Source organism: Oxyura jamaicensis, chromosome 2 (assembly GCF_011077185.1).
Source record: "Oxyura jamaicensis isolate SHBP4307 breed ruddy duck chromosome 2, BPBGC_Ojam_1.0, whole genome shotgun sequence".
Classification (NCBI taxonomy): domain Eukaryota; kingdom Metazoa; phylum Chordata; class Aves; order Anseriformes; family Anatidae; genus Oxyura; species Oxyura jamaicensis.
Genome location: NC_048894.1, coordinates 5,361,759 through 5,383,176, shown reverse-complemented (window position 1 = coordinate 5,383,176; position 21,418 = coordinate 5,361,759). Strand labels below are relative to the sequence as shown.

The following is a 21,418-nucleotide window of genomic DNA, read 5'->3' as shown; positions in this document are numbered from 1 at the left end:
GATTGTGAAACTGCAAAATGTGGCATAGGTTCATGTGAACACCCAGAATTTTTTAATTTGGTTCATCAGTGTCTTGGCAGGGTAGCAAAGAGAGCCTGAATCCTCCTGGAAAAGCAAAAGGGGAGAGAGTAGAGCAGAGAAAAGGATGGGTCAGGAGGGCCTAATATTTTTCCATGATCCAGAAAACTCTGTTTTTCCTTTTGACCTTGTTAGGAGCCTGGAAGCTGCTGTTTAGTCAGTGCTGTCAGGCGGTGGTGCTGGCAGGAGATGGATGAGCTGCGGCGTGGCTCTGCAGAAGGCACGGTGGAGGCAGGCTGATCTAAGGAGCAGCAGCGGTCAGAAAAGGCAGCAGGAGAAGGCTGGGGTTGGGCTGAAATGCCAGGGCTGTGGGGTAGGAGACTGTCCGGCATAGCTTTGCGCAGGAGATACGTGCAAGGGAAACAGCAGGGCTCTGGGGCTGGGCTGACTGAGAAGGGACTTGGTTCCTTTTGGATTTTGGTCCTGTCCCTTGTGAGGTGCTGATGGGCCTTGACTGCAGTCCACGTCACACATTTGAGCTGCCCACTGGTCTGAAGAGAAGCCAGAGGTCTCCTCCAGCATCTCCCAGCGCAGCCCCACCACACCGCCTGCTGCCAAACGCTTACCCCAACACCAGCATCACTACACTCCATCCCTGCCAGAGGAGGATGCTGAAAGGTTAGCTTTGAGTTGTACTCTGCAACACGAATTATGAATTTGCTTTGACTTTCCCCTCCCTCATAATGCCAAGGAGCATTTCTTCCTGCCTTGTTACAGTGATTGGTGTTTGGGTACAATCCTGCCCTGTGCTCTGATGCAAAGCACGGATCTAGAGGTTGCTTTATTGCTGCTTTATCAAGACATTGTCCCATCCATATTCACAATTTGGTCACAAGCTGAGCAATTCTTTGCCATATCAGCATTCCCAGCCTGTTCTGGCCAGAAAACCTAAATCCAGCATCTTAGGGGACAGTGCTAACAGAAGCATCCTTTGGGAAACAAGAAAAGAAGTTGTCCCTTTGCATTCAGTGTGCATGGGACTCCTTCCCACCCTAGGACCTCCTGCTGCTCCTGCTGGAGCTTTTGGCCCAGCTCTGGTGCAGCCTGCAAAGCCAAAATCGTGTTCCTGCATACATCTCCTGGTCACACGGGGAGGTCGGTGTGCCTTTCCTTGTCCTCGTGGAGAGCCCCATGGGATTCTCAGGCAGCGGTGCCATGGCAGCCAGGCCAGCACCCTTGATTTGAGATGTTTTTAACCCTGCAGCATAGCTTCTTCGTATTTTCTGCTTGGCCTCTCATGGCCCGAGTACAGGGCTCCTAGCAGATGCTCTTGTAGCCAGGGAGCTGTATTTCTAAGGGGGTGGGATACATGGCTCCCTTGCTTTCACTGCTAAGAGAAGAATTTAGGCTGGGTTTTGCTGAACAAGGAGGTTATGCTCATACCAGTAAATAGAAGAGGCTGAAAGCAGCCGTGCAGCCAGATGTCACGACACAAGGACCCAAGGGAAAGGCATGAGACTGCATCAGGAGACGTTCAGGCTGGGTGTTAGGAAAAAGTTCTTCACCAAGAGGGTGGTCGGGCACTGGGACAGGCTCCCCAGGGCAGTGGTCACATCACCGAGCTGCTGGAGTTCAAGAAGCATTTCGACAATGCGCTCAGACATATGGGCTGATTTTTGGGTGGTCCTGTGTGGACCTGATGGTCCCTGTGGGTCCCTCCCAGCTCGGGGTGCTCTATTCTATGGTTCTGTGACACAGGTCCATAAACCAAGCTCTCTTCTCCTCCCCTCCAAGCCCTGGGCAGGGTGGCCTCAGCCACGCTGACAGCTGGGGCTGGTCCCTGCCCACGACAGCCCTTGAAGAGCCCCCAGGCTCCATCTGAGACAGGATAAAGCTGTGGCAAGAAGCATGGTGAGAATTTAAATGTATGGACCATTGTGAATGGTGCCTGGCTGTTGCCTGGGTTAGGGAGATGCTATGAACGTTGCTTTTGTGATTTCAGACTTCCCATTGACAGTTGCCATCTCACGACAAAGAGGACTCGAGATGGGCACACCAGAGCCAGAACCAGGCATTGGAGACCCACTTTGTCACCCAGGACTTTGCAGGTCTGCTTGCGGCTCCCATGCCATCATGCAGTGGGATGCAAGCCTTTGTTTCTTCCCTGCTCTCCTTTCTGTTTAAGTGGGGTTCCTTTTATTTCCTGGGGCTCTTGACCAGGATATCCACCACCAGGTTTGGATGGGTTATCCAGGCTCATACACAGATCTCCTGAAAGTCTGCAAACTGATCCAAAAATCACTTTGTTTCTCGGGGTCAGTGCACGTGCACTTTGCTGTTGATGCACTTTGCAGTGACCTTTTCCTCCAGGAACTCACAAAGGCCAGGCAAATCCTGGCCAGGAAAGGCCAGATGGAGGGGAATCCCAACACAGACCTCTCGTGGTGTGTTGTGCAACCCATCTGCGCAGCGAGCAGCGACACGAGCCACAGTGTAGCAAAGAATCAAGGACCTTGATGTGTCTCCTCGATCAGATGCAGACAGTAGCCTGTCTGGTTACAGAGAGCACTTCCTTTGATTAAACGCTAATAAATATTCATCCCTCTCCTCCCCTGCCGTCCCTCCCGAATCCCCGGAGACAAAATTTAGACAAGCAAAACTGGTTCGTTTGTGATGTATTCTGGTGCATTGCTCCAAAACACTTGGAAACGCTCCAGGTAACAACACGGGGCCACAAGGGCTATGGATCATCAAGAGAAGAGCCAATACTTTGCATTCACTTAAAACAAGACTTAGGTCATAAAGTACATGCTCGTTATTAATGGTGGGTGTTGGGAAGTAAAGCACAAAGTGTACACAGATCCTTATCCCCAGCTAATTCCTCAATAAATTGGCAAAGATATATCACTGCCTGCAGAGCGGGAGGCAGAGAGAAATTAGGTGTTAAGGACAGCTTAGTTTCCCAGGAATACAGATGTACCACGAGCTGATGAAAACTGCAGCGAGGGGCACGGGAAGCAGATATATCAGCGGTAAAGGTTGTCTCCTTTTAAGGTGAGGAAAATTAAATTCTCACCAGGAGACCACAGGTTCGAATGGATGGGGAGACCACAGCCGGTGTCACAGCCCAGGGACCACCAGGGCCATCCCCATAAAACACCACTGTCCCCTAGGGGGAGAGCAGTGCAGAAAGGGTGCTGGGGAAAACCAGTCCTGGGGGCTGAGATTTTGGAAAAAAATATGGAATAGATGCAATTACGTGTTGTCCCAACATATATTTAAATCCCAGCCTTACTGGAAAAGTCCCTCTGAGGGCATTATCCCATAAACTCTCCAAACTCTGGATGGGAATCTGCCTCATACCTACCTCTATGGCTACCATAACCCTGTGTTTTCCCACCTTTGGGCTTAAAATCTGAGTATAGGGCAATTCTTTCTTGAAGGACTGCCTTCTGTCTGAAATTTTAGGGGGTTCAGGTATGATCTCTCAATCTCAATAGCAATACTAATAGTAGTGATAAGAAGAATAAGAATTTCATGATTGTAATTCAATAGTAATAATAATAATTTATTCTTATTAAGTCACATAATTTCTTATTATTAAGCCACATACAAACATGTGCATGCTGGGACCCAGGCTGGGTGTCTGCTCAGGATGAGCAGCAGCACTTCTCATCCCTGTCCTCCTGCCCTGTGTCCAGCAGCCCTGCACAGCGGTGAGACGGCTGGGTCTCCACCACCAGGATCCTCTGTCCTCATCAGACAGAGACAGAACCTCTACCCCATGATCTCCCTGCTAAATAAGCACAAAGGAGCCTGTGTCTGCTGCCCTGCCCCACAGAAACCAAGCTTTTTGTAGCTGTCCTCGGATGCCAAAGCCTTAAGTCAGCGGCTGACGGCAGCAGCAAGTAGAGGATGAAGCACTGCGATATTTCAGCTTTTCTGATGGCATCCACCAGCTTCGCGGGGGCTGTTGGGCAAACAAGGAGCAAGCAGCTTAGTGGCAGCATTTCAGCTGGCAGGAGCACCGTGGAGCCCATGTTGTGGGCCAGGCTCTCTGCTGAGCTGAGATTTGCTTGGCACAGCGGCACGGCTGGTCCCGAGGGAGCCCGCGGCCGCCCTCTGATCCTCCCCTTGGGTCATAGCCAACCCCACAGAGCCGGCGGCTGTCCCATCGTGGGGTGAGCATGGACAGGCAGGGCACAGCAGCCAAGCCGTGTATCGGCTTATCAAGGCAAGGGAAAGGGAGGAAAAGTGTGGTGAAATCACAGCATCGAATGGAGGATTCCCAGCACCGAGGGTGAAATCTCTTCCCAAAGCACAGTACCTGAACACCTGGGTGTCAGCAGAGACCACAAAGGCATCACACACAATGAGACGGGCTCTAGATGGCCTCTACAGGGTCTGGGGTAAGAGCAGGAAGATTTTTTTTGTTACCAGTGGAAACGGGACCCCTGCAGTGGTACCTGTATGAGTGCACCCTTCCTCCAGCACCTTCAGGTCCCCTTCGCCCATGCAATCTGAAAGAGGTCTCAAAAACAGCGACAGAAATGCATGGTCATAATATCATTTAGGGGTTTAAAAGGGGGAGGAAGGAGGAACACTTCTCATTTTTTCGCTACTGTCAGTGTTGACTTTTTTCAACCTTTTTTTTAACCCTTATTTTCCCCTCCTGTGTGGCCTCAGAGTCAGGTTTCAGTAATTTCAGACATCTGCTACCTTCAGCTTCTGTCTTTTTCTAGGGATGTCCCACCACGTGGACCTCAGGTGGCTTGGAGATGCTCTGCATGTAGAGACTATTTAGGGCTGGGTCAGATTTTCTGCATCAGGCAGAGAGCTGGGTGCACTGGGAATTCTGTGCTTTCCCTTTCCCCTGCCCATACCAGTTAACTGGTTTGCAAACCCCCTTACTCCGTAGCAGAACTCTCCTTGCTGAGCTGGAAGAAAACCTTATAACAACTTCAGAAACAACACCAAGAAGTCCCCTGAAGGCTGCCAAAATGGTGCAGTTAAACCGCATTTCTGGTTTCATCTTCACAGTCCTCAAGCCAGCTCAGCAGGAGACAATGAGGAAAATACTTCAGTAAGTCTTGCTGGCAAAAGTAGAGTTTTATCTACATCACCTCCTGACCAGCACCTTTTCTGTGGGGTTTCTATGTGTACATATACAGGCGTGTATGTGTATACATACATCATGATATCTTCCAGTCTGCTAGGCAGGTCGGATTTATTTACATTATTAATTTGCACAGCTCTTCTCAAAAGAAAATATTGTTCTAAAGTACAATGAAAAAAAAAAATGTAGTTTTTCATGGGGAAAAATTAATCTTGGACATAGAGACTTTTCTGAAATTTCCTTAATGCTCCCAGATGGATTTTTGCATTTGTTTGTTGTTTTGCAAGAGCCTAGCAATGGTCCTTTTGTGCTTTGTGTTCGGAAAGAGCAAGCTTTAGAAATAGCATGCTTTAATGCACTATCTGTATCAGAACCCAGCCCACAGCAGCTCTGTGCAAATACATTCTTAAAAATACTGTGTGGAAAATGACCTTCTTCCCCTAATGCCCAGGCAATGAAGAAATGAGGCCTTTGCCACCAGAGCCCCCCTTGGAGCACATCTTCAGAGATGTTCAGTCAAGGAGTTGCTCCAGCACATCTTCCAAATGGAAACCCAATCAGTAAAAAATGACATTTATGTGCTGTGTGAGGAATGATCATTGAGCTGACAGCTCTCATCAAGACCGAGGATTCATCCCACCAAAGCACTGATGTCAAGGCAAACCATCCCTTTTATGAGGAGTGCAGATGAGCTCTCAAACTCAGGGACATGTTGTAAGTGCTTGGTTTCAGGGAGTCCCAGGCTCTATGTCAGTACATCCTCAAGATCCTTCCACAAAGGCACGTCGTGACTTAAATCCTTTGGGTCTATTTTCACTGCTCCAGGAGCAAGCATGTTCTAGTCAGTTGCAAATCCCACAAATCTGGCATCATCAGCTGCAGAACCTGAGAACCATGAATAGCATCCCCTTACACCCGAACCAACATTCTCCTTGAAGGTGGGTTTTGTGGGTTGGGACTCCTGATCAAAGTCCGAATGTGCCTCACACTAAACCTGATGTATCCAGAACAGATGGCTGCATCTGGACTTCCCACTCCACACCCAAGTAGTGCAGGCTCGGGCTCTGAGATCTGGAGGTCCTTGTCCTATTTTGGAGACCTCTTAAGACCACCAAGACCAAAACTTGTTGACTCTTCTTTTGTCTCTAGCTAGGGCGCAGCAAACTTGAATTCATCCCAGCAATCCCTATTTGTGTCCCTGTATACTGCTCGGTGCCAGACAGAAACCAGCACATGAAAAAACAGCACTGAGCAGCCCTGAGACACTCTAGGCTCAAAGTACTGAGATGCTACATCCATCCCTTCTCACATGTCACACACACGACTGTCCCAGCTACCCAGAGAGGAAGACACATAAAGGCTTTTATACGAGGGAAGGGAAAATCCAGCTGTAATAAACCTGGAGTGCCTGAACCTGATGCAACCAAATTATTTAGAAAACTCTTAGCAAGTTATTTGACTTCTGCTTCCTTCCCCTTGCAGCCAGAGGTCCCGGATCCTATCACATTCGACGGTGTGCAGGGCAGGTCTGCACTGTCCAAGGAAATCTCTCCATAGGCAATAAATTGCAGACCCCCTTGGAGACTCCTGGGGCACTTAACTCAGCCAAAGAAAAGTGATATATTTAAGAGTTCTGCATTTCCTAAATTGTAAGGCAGCAGGATAAAAAAAATGCCCATAGCCACCAAGGCTCTTGGTTACTTTGAAATGGAAAGCTTCCCCCCTTTGCACAATCTCCCAGGTATGGCATGTGGCCTAATTATATAATTACACAATAGATCGGAATTGCTTCAAAGGAACTGTTGTGTTCCATCAGGTACATAATAAGTTTATAGTATCAACTAATTACGCTGTTATATAAGGGCCCAGGATGACTTTTAAAACCAACAGGCAGATCTCCCAGGCTATCAAGCACATATTGTTTTGTTTGGAGATTTTTTTTTAATACCTCATTATGAAGGCAACCTGTGCTTTCCTCAGCCTTTCTAGAGGGGATATAAATGTTAATACTATGCAGAAAGTGCTGGGCCTAATACTGAGTCGGTGTAAATCGTCTCTGCTAACCTCGGCGGATCATTTTAAATGCCAGCAAAATCCAAACAACACACTGAAGTCAATGGCTCAGGGTTTATGTTAGCTAGGAGTGCAGGGACACAAAAAATCTGAATTATGGCACTTCAAGCAGTGACTGCTGACAGCTGTCCATCTCACATCTTGCTGGTTTGAACTCATGAATTCAGCCTCACCAGTGTAGGAGCAGTCAGTGATGGATCCTATGAAGGTGACATGCACGCCTTTCCTCTCCTGCGATGTGCCCCACGGAGAGCACATCATCACACAACCCCAAAAAACTTCCCGCCTGCCCCTGAACATCATGCAGGGGGCTTGCCTGCTATGGGAACAATTCGCTTTTGGTCATAGCAGTAAAGGAAGGGGAAATCAGGAGCTGCCCCATCAACCTCCTCAAAGCCAGGATGCTGGGAAGCCATCCGGACAGGAGGACCCTCTAAACCACAGCATGCGACACACAGGCATTTATTTTTTAACTGTTCGCCCTTCTGAGAGCAGCTGGGATTCCCCAGCTGCAACAAGAGGTCCCTGGAACTACAACTTTGTAAACTTTAAAAGGCTCAGCTCAGCCTTTCAGGAAAACATTTCTAATTTTATCCAGGCCATTCATCCACCCTTAATTTGCAATGAAAAAAGAAACTGTTGCAGGGTTATTATTAACTATTGGCCAAGAGAGAATGAACTCCAGGCTTGGCTGACTCTGTCTTTGGAGGACAGCAAGTGCACAGACAGCAGACACATTGCTGTTTTGCTTCCCAACCATTTCTACTTCTGAGCGAGGGCATTTGATAGCCAAAGCAGCAGGAGAGCCCTTCATTCACAGGTGGAGCTGCGGTGTCCAAGCTCCAGCCCAGCCAGATGTGCTTGGGGACCTTTGGGTAGCCCGTAGGGCTCAGCCGTGCGTCCTCTCCACCCCTCCTAGCTGCAGAGGCAAATCCTTGCCCTGCTAAAACAAACAGCAAAAGTGCCCCCTGATCTTGCTCAAGACAGACACAGGGAGATGTGCTTCACCATCGGAAGAGTGGTTCCTTCTAACGCTCCCTGGGGATTTCTTGCAACAGGGGGCCATATTCAGACGATCCCATCCGGCACCTGAGATGATCCCGGGCCTTGATGCAAGGCCAAGGAAGCAATGTGTTGGCCTTTCCCAGAACAGGTTCCCAGGACAGAGATGTAAATGCCATGAGCTGGAGACCTAGACCTAGCCAAGGGAAGAGGGCCTCCAGCCCTCGTGCCCATGAATCAGTCTGCCTAGGAGGTGTGTTTGCAAGAGATGATTAATGGCAAGACTTCAGCTAAGAGAAGTCTTTTTAACACAACAGGTAAACAAACAAAAGAAGAAAGAAATGGCAAGAAATCTGCATGCATGCTAGCCAGGCTGGTAACCCAAGGACTCAAACAACTCCTCTTAAAAATAAATATTGCAAAGGTTGCTAACTTTTCCCCTAAGGTCTCTTAAAAGACAAGTTACCCTTATGCCTGTCATTGTGGGATTTGCCACTTGCTTCATACTACTTTTCTCCAAATTTACCTTGCTCTTACCAACCCAGCAGGTACCCCACTGCTCCACCTGCTTGTGCTTGCATCCAGAGAGGATCCGTGTAACTCCAAGCAGCCCTTTATTTTAGACATAAATCAGTTGGCACTCAACCTCTATCCAAGCACCTTACCCCAGAATTTCATACCAACTCCCAGCCAAAAGAGATGGGAGAAAGGAGACAAATCAGGTCCCCAGAAATATGCCCCGAACACGCGAGTGTGTAAAGCTACGAGGCACGGGGACTTCCATGGTAACTCTGTGTATAAACAGGACCAAACAGCTTGAAGTAGCTGCTTTCCTTGCAAGGCTGATGAACAAAGTATCTCTGTAGCTTGGCCAACACAGCAAGCTCCAGCCAAATGTAAATAGCCTGCAGGGCTTTTTGGCACTTTGCACTCTATTTTGCATACAGCTGGTAATGTTTTAAAGGCCAGGCCCAGCCAAGGGTAATGCTTCCAAGAACAGAGCAGGAAACACTTTGTGTACAGAAAAGGGTCTCAGGAGAAATCAGTGAAATCTTAAGACCTTTTGTGTTTCTCCCTCCCTCCCCAAATCAGCATGCTTCATTTTTACACTAAAAATTTCCAGAGCTCCAGGTAGGCTGCCTAGATGCTACCGGGGTTTTCCGCACTCCACGCACTCATAAGAAAGGTGTGAGCCAGGATCCTGCAAACACATAAACACTCGCTGTGTGTAGGTAAGTCCTGCTGAGCACATCCGTGACATCTTTCAGTGGAGAATTAGATGAAGCCGGCTGATGTGCGTGCAGCGCGTGAGAGATGGCATTGAGGGAGGACCGAGATTGTATCGCAGCGTCCAGTGACACACTTTAAATCTTCCATGGCTCTAACGCCACGGAAATACCATGATATTTCTAAATGTCAGGATATCATTCAACCTGTGGGAAGACTTTAGGGGGCTTGGGGCCTGGGATGGGGTGTTGTGATGGAGGGAGGCAGTCCAAACCTCGAGTCCTCCTAAACCCCTTCTCTTCAAGGGCTTGGCCTTGCTGATGGGCCAGGACTTGCCTCTTGATAGGAGGTTGTGGGACTGGGTCTCCACTGTTTTCATGAACTTACAGCCTTAACACCACTGTTTAGGGTATGAAAAGCTGAAATCTGTCTCGCTGGCACCCTCTCCCACTCCTGTCTGGCTTGGGAAGGGGAGGCCAATAGGCTGAGCAGAGCAGAGTCAGGCTGAGCACACAAGGCTGAGGCAGTCACATAGGATTAGCATTGTGGTAGAAATGTTGTTACCCTTTATTATCATGTGTTTAAAATCACACTGTACCAGCGTGGGCATTTTGCCCACCTGGCCTGCTCCCTTCGACCTCATTGTCTGTGTTTGAACGTGTTCGTATGTCGGGGCCATCGTGTCCTGGAGGGAAGTTGTCCTTCTGCTAGCTGTCCCAGTCACTTGATTATTCAGGGCTGAAAGATGGGCTTTGGCTGAGTTAGCAGCAGCCGTTGAAGCTGGCAGCAAAAGGGAATATGTGTCAATAACTCAGCAAAGGGAAGCAGGGACAACGTGTAGAGGAGCTATCACTGCACCCTCATGAAGTGAAATAGAGCGCTCTCCTTATCACAGTTTAGTGCCCTCTACTTTGTAGCTTGCAAACGTCTGTCCTTCTTCAGGTAATTCATGTGCAGGGCATGCAAAGCCAAATCGCTGCCATCCAGACGGGGCTGGAGCACAATGGAAGGAGCGCGCTGCGGAGCAGCCCCCTGGGACAGACCAGGGGCTGCTTGCTGCTGTCAGATGTTACAAAGGGCTTTCATGTCTTTGTATTGCGGCTGCACATCGTGGGCCAGCCAGGGAACAGAGAAACGGGGAAAAAGCAGAGTTGGGATCTATAATGAAAACCATCTATTTGACCTCTCCAGCTGGGGACGAAGCCTAAACCTCATTGTTGCCTTTAAAGACAACTGAATCTGGGCCTCTCTGCTCCGGGCTTAATCTTCTTCCCTTTATGAGATTTAATATGTGTGTTTTGGGCTTTACATGGGCTGCTGAAACTTTGCAGTTGTCAGATACCAGGGAACCAAACTGTCTTTGGCCAGGGACAAGGGATGATATTCACACATGCCGTTGTCCAGTCTGCAAGTTGCAACATAAGTGGCTTTACAGGAGCTTGGTTTTAGCCTCGTTTCCAAAGAGAAAAAGCAGCACAGATTGCAAAGATATATCCTGGATGAGTGGAAAGACAGTACCTTCTTACCCTAAATAATAATAATAATAATAATAAATAAAAAATAAAAAATAAAAAATTTCTATTCCAATCCCAAGGAGTGATTAGCACACATGCAAATGTGTCTACATATGTTCCGGTACAGAGAAACTCTTGAACCTGTTAGCCAGACTCAGGGGAGGATATCTCCCAGACAGTTACATTAAATGAACAAAAGCAAAGGAGAAATTAATTTCTTGGAATCAATTTGGTCATAATAACTTCAGAACCCAAAGGAGTTGATTCATACAGTCAAACATCGTCACCAGCAAGCCCGACGAGTGTGAGAAGAGATGACAGGTTTATTCAAGGAAAGTGGAAGTTCTTAATACAGGCAATTGGAGAGAAGAAAGAAACAAAAGCAAAAAACAATCAGAATACACTAATCAACATGACAACCAGAGGTCAATACTTAACTTCTTGTCATACGTATTCACATGTTTAGGGTGACTCAGCTGACATCTGCTCAGTGGCATTAGGGCACGCTTACACGGCCACCCCACGTGAACACAGTTACTCACCATGTGAAGTTACTCACTGTGTAGGAGGCACCACCACTTATGGCTCATGATCTCTGCAGCCTGCTCTCTGAGCAGGATCTGACCCAAAATGTTGAGAGAGGTAGGGATCAACCCCACCAAGAGCCTCCAGGGCCAGTTGGCTTGAACCTGGAGGAAACTGATGTAGAATTAGGGTTGGCCCTACCCAATGCCAAAAAGGACTTCAGTCTTGAAGTCTCCAGGGAGCTGGCATGGAGTCACCTCTGCCCGTTATGAGCTGCAATAGCAGAATCTGTCCCTTCTTACTCCAGGGGGAAGGAGGCAGGATGGCCTTGCAAGACAAGCAAGCAGAAACGTCTAACGAAGCGAGATAAATATGGGACATAAATATGTGATGGTGCAGGAGGCGGTACCATAAACTTATTTTATTGCCACTTGTCTGCAAAGGCCAACATAACTCACTCCCTTCGCCTCGCTCTGTCATTCATGAATAATGAGATTGCCCTAACACATGCCAATAAAAACCTCCTTGTGCCCTGCACCAGGATGTGTGACCGCTGTCTGAGGTAAAAAAATAAAGAGATGAGAATTTTTAATGACAGTCGAACCCCTGCTCTCCATATCCTGAATATCTGATGTAGTGTTTACTGATTACCAATAAAATCTGATCTTTCATGTCAGTTCCTACATAGCTGCTGTCTGATTTAGCCCCTGTCCTAAAAAATTTTCAGGAGCTCCTTCAGGAGTGATATGGACACAGCTCGTGCAGGCAGAGGTCGGCGGTGTTTCGAAAGGCAGCCCATGCTCTGGGGTAAGCAGGGCAGTGCAAAAAAAGTCAGCATGCTGCTATGCCCAAACATGCACTCCCAAGGATAAATTAGCCCCTTCTGCCTCTCCACGGGGTTAATATGGCTTTTGACTCACTTTGGCTTGCAGCAAGCCATGTAGATGCACCTACAGGACCAGGTTGTGCCCAGAAGCATTAAAAAAAAGGACCAGGCTGTGCCCATAGGAATTTAAAAAAGTCTTGACCCATGCCTCCAGCAGAAGCAAGCAGTCTGCCTTGTGGTTTGAGGGAGGTGTGCTGAACAGCTAACGCCTCGTCTTAGAGGACAGTGTACCACCACCCTTGCACTGAGCACCGCTTCCCCTCACCTGCCCCAGAGGACTATGAATTCGAGAGCTCTCCTGACTGCTGGCTCTGCCCAGTCACATCCTTGCAGCCTGCTCCAGCCCACATGTGAGCCAGCATCCCCTGGGAAGGCACAGGGAGGGAATGTGACAGGGGGTGGATGGGGGAACAAGTGTGGGACTGGCCATGCCAGAGCCCGGGGGGGAGGGAGCAAGATCAGGCTTGTGGATGTGCAGAGCCACAGGGAGAGATTTCTGGTGCCTGATCCCCAAACCACGCTCCAGCAGAGGTATGGGCATGCCAGAGCCCACATCTGCATGGCCTCTGTCATCCCCAGGGGTATGCTGCTTCAGAACCAGGACATCTTGTCCCTTGCTCATAGTCCTAGCCTTGCCAGGCTGCCCTCGTGGGAGGCAGGGTCACGCACTCCCTGCCTCTTCCTCTCTGCAAAGGGTAGAGCAGGAAAAAGGCAGTGAAAAGGGGAATGCGGGTCAGAAAAAAAAAAAAAAAAAAAAAAAAAAAAAAAAAAAAAAAGGGACCATAGTCTTTTACCAGAGCTCCTTCACATAGCCCATGAGGGCAATGTGCTATAGCCATGCACAAGACATCAGTGGGCTGTAGCTGCACATCAGGTGAAGCCCAGGAAGAGCTGGTCTCCAGGGCTAGTCCTCTTCCCTCCAGTCACAGACTGGCACGTCTGTGGCACCACAGTCACAGGGAAAAAGGCGAGCAGATGGTTCTTGTTGCCTTCCCATTAGGGGGTGACACAACAGCGTCCCCCCAGGTGGCACAGGTTGCATCAACGATGCCATCACCACGGTGCTCCATCTGGGCTGGGAGCTGGAAGCCATAAATCAAGGTGTCCAGTGAAAGACATAAGGGGATAAAGCATCCACAGTAAAATTTCTCTGACAAGGAGTCACAGCTGAGATACCGCTTGATGGATGGCAGCAAAATCTCCATTGTAAGTCAATGGTTTCTCTGTGGCTGTAAGCAGGCTGAACACCTACGTGGTTGTGATGGCTTTAGGACCTCTGCTGCTTCATCGGGTACTTGTGAGGATGTACCCAGCCCGAACCCTACACCATTCAGCAGGAGCAGCACAGGTAGCTGCTTCTTCCAGTGGCCTCCAGCTCAGAAGAACTGGCTTTGTCAGCTCCAGGGCCCCACAAGGACAGGGACCTGTTGGAGTGAGTCCAGAGGAGGCCACAAGGATGCTCAGAGGCTGGAGCACCTCTGCTGTGGAGCCAGGCTGAGGGAGTTGGGGTTGTTCAGCCTGGAGAGGAGAAGGCTCCGGGGAGACCTCACAGCGGCCTGCCAGGGCCTAAAGGGGGCTGCAGGAGAGCTGGGCTGGGACTCTTGGCCAGGGGGTGTGGTGATAGGATGCAAGGAAACAGCTTTAAACTAAAAGAGGGTAGGTTTAGATTAGTTAAAAGGATGAAATTCTTCACTCAGAGGGTGCAAGGCCCTGTCCCAGGCTGCCCAGAGGAGCTGTGGCTGCCCCATCCCTGGCAGTGCCCAAGGCCAGGCTGGATGGGGCTGGGGGCAGCCTGGGCTGGTAGGAGGGGTCCCTGCCCATGGCAGGGGGTGGCACTGGGTGGACTTTGAGGTCCCTTCCAACCCAAACCATTCTGTGAATCTATGATTAAGCCACCAAGCACAGAGGCATCAGTTACTGTCCCACCTCAGATACTTTGGCCTTCTTCACCTCCCAGTCCATGTAAGTAGAAAAAAGCTAGGTAAGTGCCTCACCTATCTAGGCTGACTTCTCGAAGGCAAGAGCCTACAATAAGCACCAAATGAAATGGAACCTCAGAATGGTTTAATCTCTCTGTGTGGTTATATAACCAATTACAATAAGCATTTACAAAGTGGACATACAGGGACCATGACATCTACACCAGATGCCAGGACACGAGGCAGATGACGTGCCCTAGAACTGGAGCCAACATCAGTGCTGAGCTCTGGCACTCCCCCGTCCCTCAGCATGGGCTGGTTCCCAAGGGTGGCTCAGCAGATACAGGAGAAACCCCATGTCCTGATGAAAACCAAACACTCCAAATGTTATTTTCAGGATGGTGGGAATGTCCTCCAGCTCCTGGGAAAGTCCCCAGTCAAATCAAGATGTACAATAACCCTGTAATAAAATGTGTCCTCATTTTTAAGATGATCTTAAATGTTGCAGCAGGAGCTGTAACAGAGAAAATAGTACTAGATATGGCTTGGGAAAAAAATCATGCACAGCTTTATGATTCCCTTTTTTTTTTTTTTCTAGAGGTACTAGTAATTTCCTCAAGAGATTAGGTACATCTCAAGCATATCCTGGTACTTTTCATGCTGAGCATCAGCCCTATGAGTTATTTGGCTTGTAAGAACTGAGGTTCTCATGGGCAGTTTCCCAGAACTGAATTGTATCTCATGTCCTAAAACACTTAGACTATCTCAAAAGTAAAGTATGCTTAAATACCCTGGCTGGAGCAATTGTATGGTTGTTTTTATTTTATGTTCTCTGCCTTGATTTTTTTTCAAATAAAATATAAATTGTGGTTTTAGTCAAAGATTTCTAGGGGATCTGATGAGATTTTGGCAAAGGCTCCTGGTTTTGAGATTTTTGTCCGTTCTCTACTGAGCAGGATTTGCTGGTGGTTCTCACTGGTGGTTCCCACTGGCAAAAGGAAACAATACATCATGGAGTCCAGTGCTCATGGTACATAGTCTGCTTGGGTATCTCAGCCCACAGAGGGGGAGAAAGAACAAATTGCAACCCTTCAAAAGCTGCCACAAGCTCCATACATTTCCAGTTTCTTGCACCAAGTGTGAGACTTGGATAACTGAATCTTGCCAAGGTAGATTTGCATTCGCAGTGTTGAATTATGGCCCATTTCTTCCTCCTCAGCTTCATGTGCTGCACAGAACTCAATGGCCTGATCCTTAATTCTCCATCTGGGGGACACAGATACCTGGCACTGCTTGAACAAAGGACCCACCAGTTGCCTGCTCTCATCGAGGTCCAATACCATGAACCCGACCTAGTCATGTCACCAGCATGCCCATGTTACTCTTATTTGACCCAACAGAAAATTGTCTCATTCACTGGAAAGAAAGAATCCCAAGAGGTAAATTAGTCCAATTTTTCTTTTCAAAACTTCAGTGTTCAGCAGATGTGTTTGAAGAAAGATTGGAATATGTGCATAAAAGAGTTACTTCCCACCCCCCACCTCCACCCCAAAAACAAACAAACAACAACAACAACAACAAAAGGTATTAAAAAGTCTATAATCTCATTTCTGCTCAGAAGAAGCTTAGTGTCATTTTGTGACTTGCTGTGGATGATGCATAACTCAAGCATGCTAGAAAACCAGTCTGGTCTGTACCAAAGGAGAAAAATGTGCATTAAAATTGAGGGCTTTCCAGCCGTACCTCCCTTTCTGCAGGGCCCAGCTACAGAACAGAAGAGAGCTGTGATATGCAGTGCAGCCACACAGCACTCAGAGTTTACATGCTCAGAGTTTAATACTCTGGAGACAGCCTACACATAGCAGAAGGCTGTAATAAACACTACTGCAAGGCAATCCCATTCATTTCAGTGAGACTCTTCTCACGGAAAGCAAAACAAATCCAGAGATTAGGGGAGAAATATGCAGACTAAAACAACATTTGGATCTGAATATTTTATATTCTGCTTGCAGAAACTCCCAGCAGCATTTAGAGTCACCTGTAGATGCACAACCTGACATGGCACGTGTCCTAAACCCACAGCCATCCAGGTGGGAATGTGTTCAAGAAAATCTCAGCAGCACACATTCAGTCCTCGAGTCCTCAAACAGTCCTGATTAGTGCAACAGCCCCTCTCGGTGAACACGAGGACCTGCCCAGGGAGCTTTGATGCTGGAGCATCTAGAAAAGACACCAGTTTGGGCATTCAGGGGGATCTCAGATGCCCTTCAAGCAGGAGATAAATAATTACATCCTTTTGACATACTCAGAGTTGGACCTGTAATCTGAAAGCTGTCACTGCTGCAGAAAGGGACATGGGAAAAAGTCATGTGGCTGCTACCCTTCAGCACTTTGGCTTTATCTACACAGTAGCTTGCCTTCCTGCTAATACAGGCTAGATCAACACTGATAAAGTGCATAATGGAATATAACAGTGTCAGACAGTCAGAGACTTGATCTGGTAATGTTTATGCAACCCAGTCCAATGTTTTGGGGAGTTTGTTGTTGTTTTTTTTTTTAAATTCAGGAGACGGGGCCAATCCAAATCAAATGGGAGTGAGGGAGACCTGGCCATTCCCATACATCTTTACCCATATCTGTATTTTTCCCCCATGCATTTCTATGCATTTAAAGTCTACAGTCAGACTGGGAAACTGCTAGAAACACCTATTACCCTTGAGACCCTTACAAATGAATTTTTGCCTGGGCAGAATCACATCAGCAGCTGGAGAACTTGGAGTTACACTCAAAGACCCCACTGCAGACCCAGCCCTGAGCTGGAGAGAGATTGTCCTGTCACGGAAAAGTCACACAAGCTGCATATCAAAGAGAGAGAGTGGTCTTTTCTTTTCAGCATCGTGTCCCAGCCGGGATCTATGTTACATTAAGTCAAACCCTCTTATGCAGCTGAACATTTGCTGCTTTCTCACTGCAGTAACCAGCCTTGAAGACACACAGATGGCCATCCCTAATGCGTCCATTCAGCAGGGTTTGTCCGAGCTTCCAAAAACACTTCCACACTTTCTTTGGATTTTATCCACTAAAGACCAAGGTCAGCACTACTATGCTGCATTTAGTGCTATTTAGATGCCTGGCTACAGTCTGGTTTTAATAATTCTCCATGAAAGATGTGGCCCTGATCATATGCCGGCAATATTTTGGAGTTGCCCAGTGGAAGAGGATTAGGACTGCTCTTGGAAATCACTGGTTTTGATCTTTTTTGGATGTTATTGTGCCAGGTAGCCTTGGTAAACTCACCCAACACTTCTTCTGCCCCATCTCCTTCATTAGATATGATTGCATTCCTCCATCGTTCCAAGGCATGTCCTCATTCAGCACTAGGCTCTGTTATTGTTGATATTTTTCCTGTGTTGCCAGGTAATGTGCTAAAAGGCTACATTTGGGGGCAAGAAGGGGCAAAGTGCGAGGGCCCCATTCTGTTTGGGTTTATAACCTCTTGGATACTCAACAATTGGTGTAATTTAAATAAAGAAGGCGGCTGGAGGAGAATTCCAGCCTAATTACACATTACAATGGTGCTGTGCTGCTTCTGGGAGACCAGCCAGGCATCTGGAAAAAGGTTCAGCTCCCAGCAGGGGGGAGCTGACAGGACAAAGGAGAGAGGGCTGGGGAGTAAGTGGGACAGAAAACACAACCAGAGGAGGGTGGCCAAGCTTCAACCAGAACATGGCAAGGCTGCCAGCAGCAGGCAGCATGGACATGGCAGCTCTGTGGAAGTCTCAGAGGTAAATCTGAGAGTTTAGATGCCTTGGGATGCTCCTTAACCTCACTCAGAGGCTTGAACCAGGAGCATACATGATTCATAGCTGAGCTTCTTGCTTGCCATGGGCCACCTTGGAGGCTTCTTCAGAGAAAGGGTCATCCCAAAACATTCCCTAAGAGCTCTGCTCCTCTTCCATCAGTGCAACATCTCTGCACATTCAGCAGTAGGACCTTTCTGCATCTCTACCAAGATGCCGGTAAAATCATCTCCTAGCTTCTCCCCCTTGGCCAGATCTCCTTCTTGCACAAATTCCCAGGGCAGAGGTGAGACTACAGGACCACCTTCCCCAATTTTTTCCCCAGATGCATGAGGCTTCCCTGGCTGAGAGCAGCAGCTGAGAACAGTTAGCAGATGCTGAACTCGTGTCCCTCGCAGACGGGGTGGTCTTCTCTTTCTTGGCACACAAAGCAACATAGGAGGGTGCCCTGGCAGCTGCTGTTTGAAAACACTGCTTAAGTGACTGTGAAGAGCCAGATGGACATCAGCCCTGAAGACTCAAGCGCCCTATTTAGCCATGGAGCAGGGACGCAGCGAGCAACTGCAGCCTTTGTGTGCACGATGCCTCGTTATTCTTCAGCCCTGGTTTGGAGGACTCCATCCAGGCTGGATCCCCAGACCCATCCAGACCTGCCAACGAACTGCCAGAACAAACTCGGGGAACTGAGCAATGAGGAGCCAACCCATTTCACCAGCCTTCAGATGGTAACAATCCCTCCCAGCCCACGAGCCTGCGAGCAGAGAGGGAAAAGGCTCCAGATTTCATTCTTAATCCTCCAAGTTATTCATGCTACCCCCGTCCCCCAGCATTAGGAAGGGCAACGTTCCCTTATTTGGTCAAGAAAAAGTGGAGAATATCTGCAATACATTCTCACATCTGGGCTCAGCCGAGCCTGGCCAGCATGTCCCTGTGAATGCAGAGGTCGTAACTGCCAAGAGCTGCGGAGCAAATGCCTCCGCCCTGCTGTGAAAAGGCAGGCAAGGGGGATAAACAGATACGGGTGGAAACATTGCAAAATGGATTGCATTAAGCAACGCTGCTCATGGGTTTATGGTATCTGATCTGGGATATTTTCCCGTGCAAGCTTGGAGCCCAGTGGGAAAAGGCAACTTGCATATGTGAAAACAACAGCAAGAAAATGCTACAAGGCCAAATATATCGAGAACTAGTTAAAATGGGGCATGTAGACCCCCAAAAGACCCAAAAGATAACAGGTCCTGCTTACTCAGATGAATAGGTGCAGGTTCCACTGGTGAAATTCTCTGACATCTTGCTGCCTGACAGTAAAGTCAAGGTTTTAAATGCTGGAGGCTCATGAGAAAGAAGATTCAAGCAGGTTTCTTTGGAGAAAAAGTGATGAAAGCATTGGGAAGATCCTTCCAACACAGAGCACGAGGGCAGAGTTATTCTGCATCTATAAAGAAGGAGATATTGACACATTTCTCTGCTTATAGAGAAATAAATGAGAATTTGGAGCTTTAAATACTAACACCTGTACGACTTCATGGGCAGAGAACATGCTCCATTTAAAAGCTGCCCAGGGAGTGTTTGTGTAATGATAAAGTTCTTCATTGTGTTCATTTCCTGCACCTAGATGTCCTGCCTTCTTTCAGAAAGGTTCAGATGTTCACGTGCTCCTTGCCCTCTTACTACCTTGGTCCTGTCCCTGCAGTCAAAATCCCCCAAGGTGGTGGTGCAGGGAGGAGGCACAAAGCACTGGGGAAGAAGCTGCTCCCCAGAGCACACTGGTTTTCCCTCATAACTTCCACCACCAGCCAGATGATGAAGAAGAAGACCAGAAGATGCTCCAGGCCCAAAGCTGGGACTGGGGGTTGACAAGGTTTGGCTGGGGCTGAGGCATGGGGAGGAAGAGACAAACACCACCTAATCCTGACGGTCCCACATTTCCTTCTTCTAATGAACATTTGGATTTGAGCTGGCATGAGGCAGTGGTGAAGAAGGATCCCAATTGCCTGTAGCTGTCTGAGAAGGAAAAGCACCATTTCAAAGCCTGGCAGCACTGCTCATGAGCCCCCTCACCAACTCCAGCCCCAAGAAGCTAAGGATGCGCTGGAAATCAGAGCCCTGCTGTGTCAGTCTCTGTATTCGAGGACATAAACAGAGGCAACTCAAAGGTCCAAACACCTTTTCTTTCTTCTTCCCTCAATGGATGATTTTTTTCCTTTAAAACTGGAGCTATTTTAAAACTACTTTAACACGTAACCAGTGTTTGGGGGGCATCCTGTTCCAGAACACAGCTTCACACACCAGAAAAAGATCTGATCTTCAGGAAAGACCTTTCCTCCCCTACAGCAGTGTCTCCAGGATCGACATCTTAACACATCCCAAATCAAGAGTCTTTTTCAAAAACTAACAGGCAGTAACCACCAAGTGCTATCCAGCACTCACAAAGAACATTTCTATATCCTAGACACTGTGCAGCCCTAGGAAAACCTGAAGCCCTGCCGTGATGATGTAAAATACCCCAATGTTTTGATTTTCTCCTGAAGGTTGCATGAAGAGACCCTGCTGGCAGCATCCCTGGCCTCCAAACTACCTTCCTCATGCAGAACCATGGGCGATGGGACTACGATGCACAGGAAAGCTGGGCTCTGGCTAATTGGGCTCTATTTAGGAGCAGGTAATTAGGTGTGGCTGCAGTTCTCCTAGATCTCATAACTGCAGTGAGATACAAGGCATGTTCCCATTTCATAGATGTCCCTTACCTCTGTGATTCTGGGGACAGCCTGTCTGGAAGCAGCCTCACAGGAGGAAGGAAGGCAGTCTCCAACACCGGGGAGTGAATCTAGATCCCAAGAGTGAGCCAAACCAAGAAGGCAATACCAAGGCGACTACTGCTGTTGTGCAGCTTGGCCATCCAGGACATCATTCAGACTCCAGGTATGGAGCACTAGGACACAGCAGTGAATAAAAATTACCTTTTGCTGTCAGCATCGTGATGTTCCTGTGCACAGCAGGTCTGAGGTCCTGTGGTCTCCACCTCCAGAGCTCAGATGGCATAGAGTCGACAGCAAGTCAAAACCTTCTCATGAAAACAAGATGAGGGAGGAAAATGTCTTTAGTAAATTAATAGGAACACTTTTGTTTTGTTTTGTTTCCCAGCCTCTGACTACTTTCTTACCTGTTCTGCCTCCTCCTTGGCAGTGGAGAGACCAGAGGATTGACGTGCTCACTGCACTCCCTCTGCTGCTGCATCCACTGGGGCATCAGTGAGAATCTGTCCCCCCTCCATTAGAGGGCTCCCACCTCCTGCTTTTAAAAGATATTTCCCCTGGAACCAGCGAATCTCTTGTATT

General features: G+C 48.2%; 1 long non-coding RNA gene across 2 annotated transcripts; it reads right to left on the bottom strand.

The window, feature by feature from the left end:
- Positions 1 to 14,420: 14,420 nt before the first annotated feature.
- On the bottom strand, positions 14,421 to 21,356 carry LOC118163195. Of its 2 annotated transcripts, none has more exons than XR_004748904.1 (4): positions 21,244 to 21,356; positions 21,041 to 21,144; positions 15,854 to 16,500; positions 14,421 to 15,821 (listed from the first exon to the last, which is right to left on the bottom strand). It is a non-coding gene; the product is annotated as an uncharacterized LOC118163195 (long non-coding RNA). The 2 variants fall into 2 exon arrangements; XR_004748905.1 differs by having other exon boundaries at positions 15,857 to 16,500.
- Between the last annotated feature and the right edge of the window lie 62 nt (positions 21,357 to 21,418).